The sequence below is a fragment of the Rhinoraja longicauda genome, chromosome 2 (genome assembly GCF_053455715.1).
Source record: "Rhinoraja longicauda isolate Sanriku21f chromosome 2, sRhiLon1.1, whole genome shotgun sequence".
Classification (NCBI taxonomy): Eukaryota; Metazoa; Chordata; class Chondrichthyes; order Rajiformes; family Arhynchobatidae; genus Rhinoraja; species Rhinoraja longicauda.
In genome coordinates this window covers 38,391,319-38,400,896 of record NC_135954.1, presented here as the reverse complement: position 1 = coordinate 38,400,896, position 9,578 = coordinate 38,391,319, and positions in this window count along the sequence as shown.

The window sequence follows — 9,578 nt, the reverse complement described above, 5'->3', positions numbered from 1 at the left end:
GGCAGGACCTTCACGTTCCTTAACCGGTTCGTGAATGCATTGATCTTTGAGGATCTGTCCTGAATCCACCACATTGCTGCAAACATAAATAGGGTTTACCAAAACCTTCTTCAAAATTTTTTAGAATGATCCTGGAATTTGTGAGGGTGATTTCGAGAATGGTCCCTGGGATGATTGGGTTAACGCATAATAAACGTTAGATGGCTCTGGGCCTGTACTCGCTAGAGTTTAGAAGGATGAATGGGGGATCTCATTGAAACTTACCAAATAGTGAAAGGCCTGGATCGAGTGGAGAGGCTATTTCAACCAGTGGGAGAGTCTAGGACCAGAGAGTACAGCCTCAGAATAAAAGGGCATACCTTTAGAAAGGAGATGAGGAGAAATTTTGTTAGCCAGTTGGTGGTAACTGTGGAATTCATTGCCACAGATGACTGTGCAGGCGGAGTCTTTGGATATTTTTAAAGCACGGATTGACAGATTCTTGATTAGTAAGGGTTTCAAAAAAGGTTAAGGGGAGAAGGGAGGAGAATGGGTTTGAGAGGAAAAGTTAAATCAGCTGTGATTGAATAGTGGAGTAGACTCGATGGGCCGAATGTCCTGATTCTGCTCCTGTCTTATGGTTGCTCAATACTCAGACTTCTTCAGGTATTACATCTTCTGCAGTGAAGATCATACCAAAGTTGCATCATGGCCTGGTTCAGTAATTGGAATGCTCAAGAATGAAGAAGGCGGCAGAACATGGGTCCATCATAGGTATCCACCTCCCCACCATCAAAGGGATCTACAAGAAGTGCTGCATCAAGAAGGCAGCTAATATCATAGACTTACACAATCTTAGCCCCACTCGTTTCTCACTGCTACCCTTGAACTTTGCAGCCTGGTTTTTAGAAACACAGAAAATAGGTGCAGGAGTAAGCCATTCAGCCGTTTGAGTCAGCACCGCCATTCAATATGACTGTGGTCCGTACCCCGGAAATTAGTACCCCGTTACTGCTTTCTCCCCATATCCCTTGATTCCGTTAGCCCCAAGAGCTCTTTCTAACTCTCTCTTGAATACATCATGGATAATTGCACTGTCATGGTCTGGTTTACTTCGAATAATGATAATCTATTGTATATTTTATTGTTGTTGTTGTGTATAATGTCCCTCTAAAGCTGCAGTGAGAAAAATTCATTGTTCGGTTCATATCACTAAATAATACTCTCAGACTTGCATATAAAAAAGATCTGAAATGTTATCTTATGAAGTTATGTTGTAACAGGAGACATGTCTTACACCTATGTTCAAAGGATCAGCACTAGTTTTCAGCTTTGCGAAGGAGACATTTGAATCTGAATTTGCTTCAGACTAACAAGAATAGAATCAGAAGTCATGTAGCGAGATTGGTGAGCACTGAGACTTTCTTTCATTATTGCTTATAATGAGTATATTAATGGTGTTCTCATTAGTAATACTTTACATTTGATCACAAAGTACTTCCTGAATGAGTATCACTTAAACATACATAGAATGGGTGGCCAATACCAGAGATACAGGAAGCACCCACATTTTTTCAAGCTGTCTCCCACAGTCTGTTTATCAGCAGCTGAGATTTCAGATTACTGGCGACTTGCAGAAGAGTTATCCATTCTCCCCTTGCCTCTTCACTTCAAACTGGGTTGCTGGTCATGCTGGCGAGCCATTCACAATCCCCTCAATGTCAGCGAGATTAAATTATTATGTACATGCCCCAGTCAGCATCAGTGGCGTCAGAGCGGAGATGGTCTTCATAAATTCATAAGACATAGGAGCAGAATTAGGCTCCGCCATTCAATCATGGCTGATCTATCTTTCCCTCTCAACCCCATTCTCTTGCCTTCGCCCCATAACTCTTAACACTCACTAATCAAGAATATGTGAATCTCCGCCTTAAAAATACCCAAATGACTTGGCCTCCACAGCCATCTGTGGCAATAAATTCCACACTTTCACCATCCTCTCACTAAAGAGATTGCTTCATATCTCCTTTCTTCAGGTTCCTTGGCATAAACATCATTAACAATTTATCTTGCACCAATCATAATAAAGCTACAGCCAAGAAAACACACCAAAGCCTCTACTTCCTCAGGAGACTAAGATAATTTGGCATGTTTCCAATGGCTCTTATCAACTTCCACATATGCACAGAAGGATGCATCACAGCTTGCTTTGGCAACAGCTATGTCCAAGACCGCAAGGAATTACAGAGAATTGTGGATGCAATCACATTCACCACCCGAACTGACCTATAGCCCTACCAACTCTTCCCCCTGCCCCCAACGTTAAATCAATCTCCTTACATAAGTAAAATGGACTCCAAGTCCTGAAATATTCTAACTTGGAACGAGTTCATCGCTTTCCAATGTGCTTGCTCATTTACGATGTTGGAGCTGCCTCATAAATAACAAGACAGCATTCCCTCACCCAAAATATTTGCAGCCCCTCAACACTGCCATTGCTAATTAGGAATGAGCAATAAACGGTGATGTTCCAGAAAGGCCTACTACCCAGGAGTGCCAAACAAAAAGAACCCCAACACTGCATTATGTCTCACCTCCCCATGGCTTCCTGCTGATCATCAAGGCCAGAAGCAACCAAATTACTAGAACCAATAATGAGAAAATCATCTAGTCGTTGACTAATGCCACCACACATTTTGTCACCATTGGCCTTTCAAGTGTCTTGGCCACCATTCTACACAGTGATCAGCCCATGATTGCAGTCAAACTGTGGGCCAGTGGAGATGTTTCCAAGTGACTGTGAAGGGTTTCTGCAAGTGACTCCTGGGCAACCTGGCTGTAGTCTGCACCACCTTGCCTTGAGTGGCAGTAGTGTGGGCTGCCAAGTCAGGAGGCAACTTGAGGGGATGGATCAAGTATTACTGCACACCATTATCTCTCTTGCCACCTCTTAGCACTGCCCTGTTACTCCTGCCTTCATGGTCCCCCTATCTTAGGAAAGTCACAACCTGGGTGAACATCATTTCTACCAAATGCTCAAGAATGACTTCACTGAAAAATTAAACCAAACCTCATTCCCAAATTACCTTCGCTGCCAGAAATCTAATTTCTCCAGTGCATTAGAGCAGTAAATGCATTCAGTACTTATCCCTTTAAGGAGGTGAAGGTGAATGCTGGTTAGTTTCAGTAAATGCACATGCGAACAGAAAACATTGTTTACCATTCTAAAGTATTGGTAGTTGCACAAGGTGCTCTTTTGAAAATATAACCCAGCCAGCACCTCCGTGGGTTGTTTCACACAGCATCATAAGGACAGCAGTGGCACAGCTGGTAGAGCTGCCACCTCACAGCGCCGAGACCGAGGTTCAATCAGCATGGAGTTTGCACATCCACTCTGTGACCACATGAGTTTCCTCCAGGTGGTCCGGTTCCCTCCTACATCCCAAAGACGCTTGGGTGTGTAGGTCAATTGGCTTCTGTAAATTGCCCCTAGTGTGCAGGGAATAGTTGTGAAAGTAGGATAACATTAAAGATACTAGAGGAACAAGATGGACCACTCCGTTGAAATCGCCTATACTGAAGTGTAGTACGCAAAGGAGCGTAACGTCCGCCATTTTAGTAGGCAAAACCCACCGTTCGCTATGCCTCTCGCAGTGCAATCAGTGTTTTGGGGGAACAGTATGTGCGATGATACCATTAAAATGCAGAATATATCTCATCTATCAATTCACAGATTTTTGTTATTTTTCTTTAAAAATATTTCTGCAAGTTTCTGCCTACTAAAATGGCGTCATGACGTACTACGGTTTTTAGGGTCGAGTGGTCTATCTTGCTCCTCTAGTATCGCTGGATAATATAAAACTAGTGTGGAATGGGTGATCGATGGTCAGTGTAGACTCGATGGGCTGAAAGGCCTGCTTTAATGCTGTATCTTTCAATCAGTCAATGTAGCACATCTTTTTATAGCCCCATGAATTTCCACCCAGATTTTAAAACGATCACTTATTCAGAGACAGACTCATCATCTCCGTGGTAACTGCAGCAGAGCTCTTGTTGTTTAAATGCTGCAGACTTCGTATGCAAATCAGGAAGATTCTGGTTGCAGTAAATTCTATCAATTCTATCAGCCATGATCACATTGAATGGCGGTGCTGGCTCGAAGGGCCGAATGGCCTCCTCCTGCACCTATTGTCTATTGTCTATTGTCTATCAAATCATTTAAGTAAATCTCATTCTGCCCTCTCTCCCCCACCCCATCATGCCGCCACTAACTGGCTAAAATCCTTTGTGCTTCAAAAAAATAGGATTAAAAAAGATCCAGTTACAAAAAGGTTACAGCCAGGACTCGAGGACCCGAGCTATATGTAGAGGTTGGGCAGGCTTGGATTTTATTCCATGGGGCGGAGGCTGAGGAGTTATCTTATTGAAGTGCATAAAACCATGAGGGGGATAGATAAGGGTGAATGCGCATTCTTTTTTCCCCTCCGGAGTAGGGGAATCAAGAACTAGAGGGCACAGGCTTAAGGGAAATGTTTAATAGGAACACAAGGGGCAATGCTTTCCCCACACGGAGGGAGGTGGGTCTATGGAATGAACTGCCAGAAGTAGTAGTTGAGGTAGGTACAATAACAACATCTAAAATACATTTGGACAGGTGTATGGATTGGGGAGACTGAGGCATATGGGCCAAACATAAGCAAATGGGATTAGTTTAGATGGGGCATCTTAGTCAGCATGGACAGGTTGTGCTGAAGGGCCTGTTATCATGCTGCATGACCACAAGTACCACTTACTTCAAATGGAGACCTCAGCATATCTGGCCTCCACTCAAAATGACAATATCAGAATATGTGGTCCAACAATTCATCATTGCCTGCAGCTTCCGTCTTAAAATTTATTATTTATGGCCCGCCAGAACTGTCTAACAGAATGAAGGTAGGGGGAGGGGGAGAGGGGAGGGGAGAGGGCGTGGTCACCTCCTCGTGGTCAGCACTGCCCGACCTCCCCCACCCCCCCGCCCCGAACGGGAGAGGCGACGGCGACTACACTTCCCAGCGGCGGGGTTGAGGGCGTGCAGTGGGGGGACGGGGACGGGAGAGCAGCAGCTGAGCTCTCCTCACCCCGCACGCTCATTGGCAGGTGCTCCCGTCAGTCAGGCGGGTGCCGCATCCCCCCCCTACCAGGAGAGGCGACGGCGACTACACCTCCCGGCGGTCAGCGCTGCCCGATCTGCGGATTGTCAGAGGCGAGGTCCGGGGGGGGGGGGGGGGGGAGCGCATTAGTTAAAGGTCCGGGGGGGGAGTGGGGGGCATTGGCCCTTGGGTATTTTCTCATTATCAAATCTGTCCCTTTTTGAAAAAAGTTTGGACACCACTGATCTAGACCATTTCTGTTTCCATCATATGTAAAAAGTGATTTTATATAGTTCCATAGTCCTAAATGTAAAACTGATGGAGAAATGTTTCCCTTTTTGAGTTCATTTCCCTTTTCAAGAGTTCCTTGCTTTTCCGTTCTGCAGCCATGGTTGGTTGAATCAGCACTATGATTCAAAACACTGGCCTCATGGAACCTCAGATATGATCAGTCTGATCATGTAAACCAGAGTATACTCACGTACACCCCAGCTTCTTCCCCGCTGTTATCAGGCAACTGAATTATCCTAGCACAACCAGAGAGCAGTGCTGAACTCCTATCTACCTCTTTGGTGACCCTCGGACTTTCCTTGCACTAAACGTTATTCCCTTACCATGTATCTATAAATTGTAAATAAATTGAATGTAATTATGTAGTGTCTTTCCGCTGACTGGTTAGCACACAACAAAAAGCTTTTCACTGTACCTCGGTACACGTGACAATAAAATAAACTACACAGAACTGAACTGAAGGTGACTAACATCCCAATATAGCTAGGAGTGCAAACAATTCTTTCAGGCATTGAAAGATTTTAGTACCCAAATTTTGCTACAAGCAAGTTTCACATAGAATTCTAAGAAATCAATAAGAAACTGTTTCATGGTTATGATTTTTAAAAGGTTAAGGGTCACCTCTCTTTAAAAGGTTTAGTGTTAGAGGAATACAGAAAATAATTTCTGTTTAAACATGGAATTTTCTCACAAACCTGTGTATTACAGAGGCAGCCAAGGTCATTTAGTATTCAAGGACAGCTCCATTCAGATTTCAGTTCAAAGGAAAGACTGCTTACAACAGCAGTTCACTTTGGATTTTATCCAGCAGAGTACTTTGAAAAATATATTAAAATTAGCCTGCATTCCATGCATTTCTATTAAGATGCAAGGCTGAATAATAAAATGAGCGACTGGCAAAATATCATAAATGATTCTGTCCAGTTTTAAAAATACAGGAGCTTAAAATGATCATATGGGACTCAGTGAACTGAATAAAAATGCTACCTCATTTCGAACCTGCTCAAATGCAAGAACGATTTTCATCACACAAATAAAGTAAATACATATAATATACAAAATATCTTCAAACACATTCGCAGAATCATTACCAGCAACCAAAAGAAGATGCATATTGCCATTATATCATTGTTACAAATAAAATGAATATCAATAAAATGTAATTGTGGACTTTATTGCCTCATAAAAAATATAAATAATCTTTTAATACTCAACTAAGTCTGTTGTAATACAAATCTTTGAATTTTGAGAAATTCAATTCTTTTCATTCACAATCAAATCCATTGACTACTTTTGAATCATCCTAGAGAGGATATTGCTTAAAATAACTCTTCTAAATCTGTTCCTCCATCACAACACTTTATAGCAGCTGTCCTAATATCCTGACAACTCACATCTGGTTCCTATTCTCAGCAGGATTGCCTTCCCCCCCTCAACAAAAATGGTTTTCCCCATATTGTATCTTTATTGAAAAGTGTGCTTCTGCACAATTACAATAATCCTACAATAGAAGATCACTCAATCCATTGCTTCGAGTTGATGTCATTTATTAGAGTCATAGCATGGAAACTGTCCCTTTTGCCCAACTTGTCCATGTTGACCAAGATGCCCCATCTGCACTAGTCCCACCTGCCTATGCTTGGCCCAAATCCCTCTAAACCTTACCTATCCATGAATCTGTGCAAATGTTTTTTAAATGTTGTTAGATTCATAAAGTCACAGAGCGATACAGTGTGGAAACAGGCCCTTCGGCCCAACTCGCCCACACTGGCCAACAATGTCCCAACTACACTAGTCCCACTTGCCTGCGCTTGGTCCATATCCCTCCAAACCTGTCCTATCCATGTACCTGTTTAACTGTTTCTTAAATTGATGGGATAGTCCCAGCCTCAACTACCTCCTCTGGCAGCTTGTTCCATACAGCCACCACCCTTTGTTCCATACACCCACCACCCTTAGTTAAAGTGCCTGCCTCAATTATTCATACATGCAAATTGAGCTTCTTCTTTCGTGTCCATCATCCATGTTTCAAATGTTAAATCACTGTCATCGTCCGTCCTGAAAAGGGCACAAGCTTCCGGTGACAATCAGTGGGAGCCATCATTTGTACAATAGATGATGGAGGTAGCAGAATTAGCTCAGGCCACTTTCAGTTTCCAGCCCCGTGACGTGGATGCCTCTGCTATGGGGCCATGCAAACTGATTCGCTGGGAATAATCAGAAGCTCCAACTCCCAATTTTCTTCCATTGTTCATTCATTAACACATATTTTGGGTCATTTGAAGAAAACCTGTTTAAAGTCAATGTCATTTCCTTACATTTGTATAGTCTTAAATTCAGCACAACGTACTTATAAAACACATCCCTTTTTGTCTTTGTGTCAGGAACCTCAGGGAATTCAGCTCACAAGCGATTCTTGCTGTCAACAAATATGCACCATATATACAATGCAATGAACTTAACCTGTGCCCAGTAATGCAAGTTCTGTATTAGAGAGATATAAAGATGGTTGTCAAGGAAAGTGGATATTCGGGCAATCTGCCGTAATCACAACATAGACATTCCCAGTAGAAAACATTGTACCTTGATGCACCACAGCGAGGAGTTAACAGGTAATCCAGACATTCATCTTTATTATCTGTCCCCCATTAGTTTCATAAAGATTTGATAAATATGTTTTTAAGCAATATAAATTTGAAAGTTACAAAATACATTGTGGACTCCATGACTTAGTCGCAAGGTTCTATAATGTTATTCCACTTCCAATAATATCTCAACAGCTATAAATAACATAGTAACAAAACACATAGGAAATAATACTTGTCCAATGAGAGCCATCCCTTCTCACCCAAACCAGCTCCTCCCCCTAGGTATCTTCCCCTGCAACCGCAGGAGATGCACCACCTGTCCCTATACCTCCTCCCTCGACTCTGTCCAGGGACCCCGACAGTCCTTTCAGGTTAGGCAGAGCTTCACGCACCTCCTCCAACCTCATCTACTGTATCTGGTGTTCAAGATGTGGACTCTTATACATCGGCGAGACCAAGCATAGACTGGGTGATCAGTTCACTGAACACCTTTGCTCAGTCCGCCTGGACCGACCTAATCTCCCGGTCGCCATACACTATAAATTCTCCTTCCCATTCCCACACTGACCTTTCTGTCCTAGGCCTCCTCCATTGTCAGAGTGAGGCTAAATACAAATTGGAGGAACAGCATCTCAAATTTCGCTTGGGCAGCTTACAACCCAGTGCTATGATATTGATTTCTCTAACTTCAAGTAACCCTTCTCATGTCATTCCTTCTCTCTCCATCCCTCCCCCACCAAGTTGCACCAGCTTCCCGTTCTCACCTAGCAAACAGCTAACAATGACTTGTTTCCTTCATCATCAAAACATTTTTGCATATCTTTCATTCATTAGTTTTATATCTCTCTACATCAACGTCTATATCTCTCGTTTCCCTTTCCCCTGACTCTCAGTCTGAAGAAGGGTCTCAACCCGAAACGTCACCTATTCCTTCTCTCCAGAGATACTGCCTTTCCCGCTGTTACTCCAGCATTTTGTGTCTATCTTTGGTTTAAGCCAGCATCTGTAGTTTCGTCCTACACATTGTTAAAAGTGTTTATTTTTATTTTTATTACAACATGGAAACAGGTCCATCAGCTCACCAAGTCCATGCCACCCATCAATCACCCCATACACTAGCACTATCCCACACACAAGGGACTATTTACAATTTACAGATGCCAATAAACCTAGAAACCTGTAGGTCTTTGGAGTGTGGGAGGAAACCAGTGCACCCGGAGAAAAAACACACAGTCACAGGGAGAACATACAAACTCTGTCCAGACATCATCCGTAGTCAGGATCGAACCTGGGTTTCTGGCACTTTCATCAGCAACTCTACCGCTGTGCCACCATGCCACCAAAGTGGCCCCGTCCATTTTGTAAACTCCTGGCACCTGCTTATAAAGCTGCTCAAAGTTTCACTTTTTTTAAGCCCAAAAGTTCACAGATGATCATTGCCATTATTATACCAAAAGAGTAAACCAATTCCATTTCTTGTAAACACATAAATTGCTGCCCCAGAAAAGGCCTTAGACCATCAAGTACATTTGTTCCCATCCTGGGAAAGAGAGAATACATTGAAACTGAGGTTGTTGACAAATGCCTG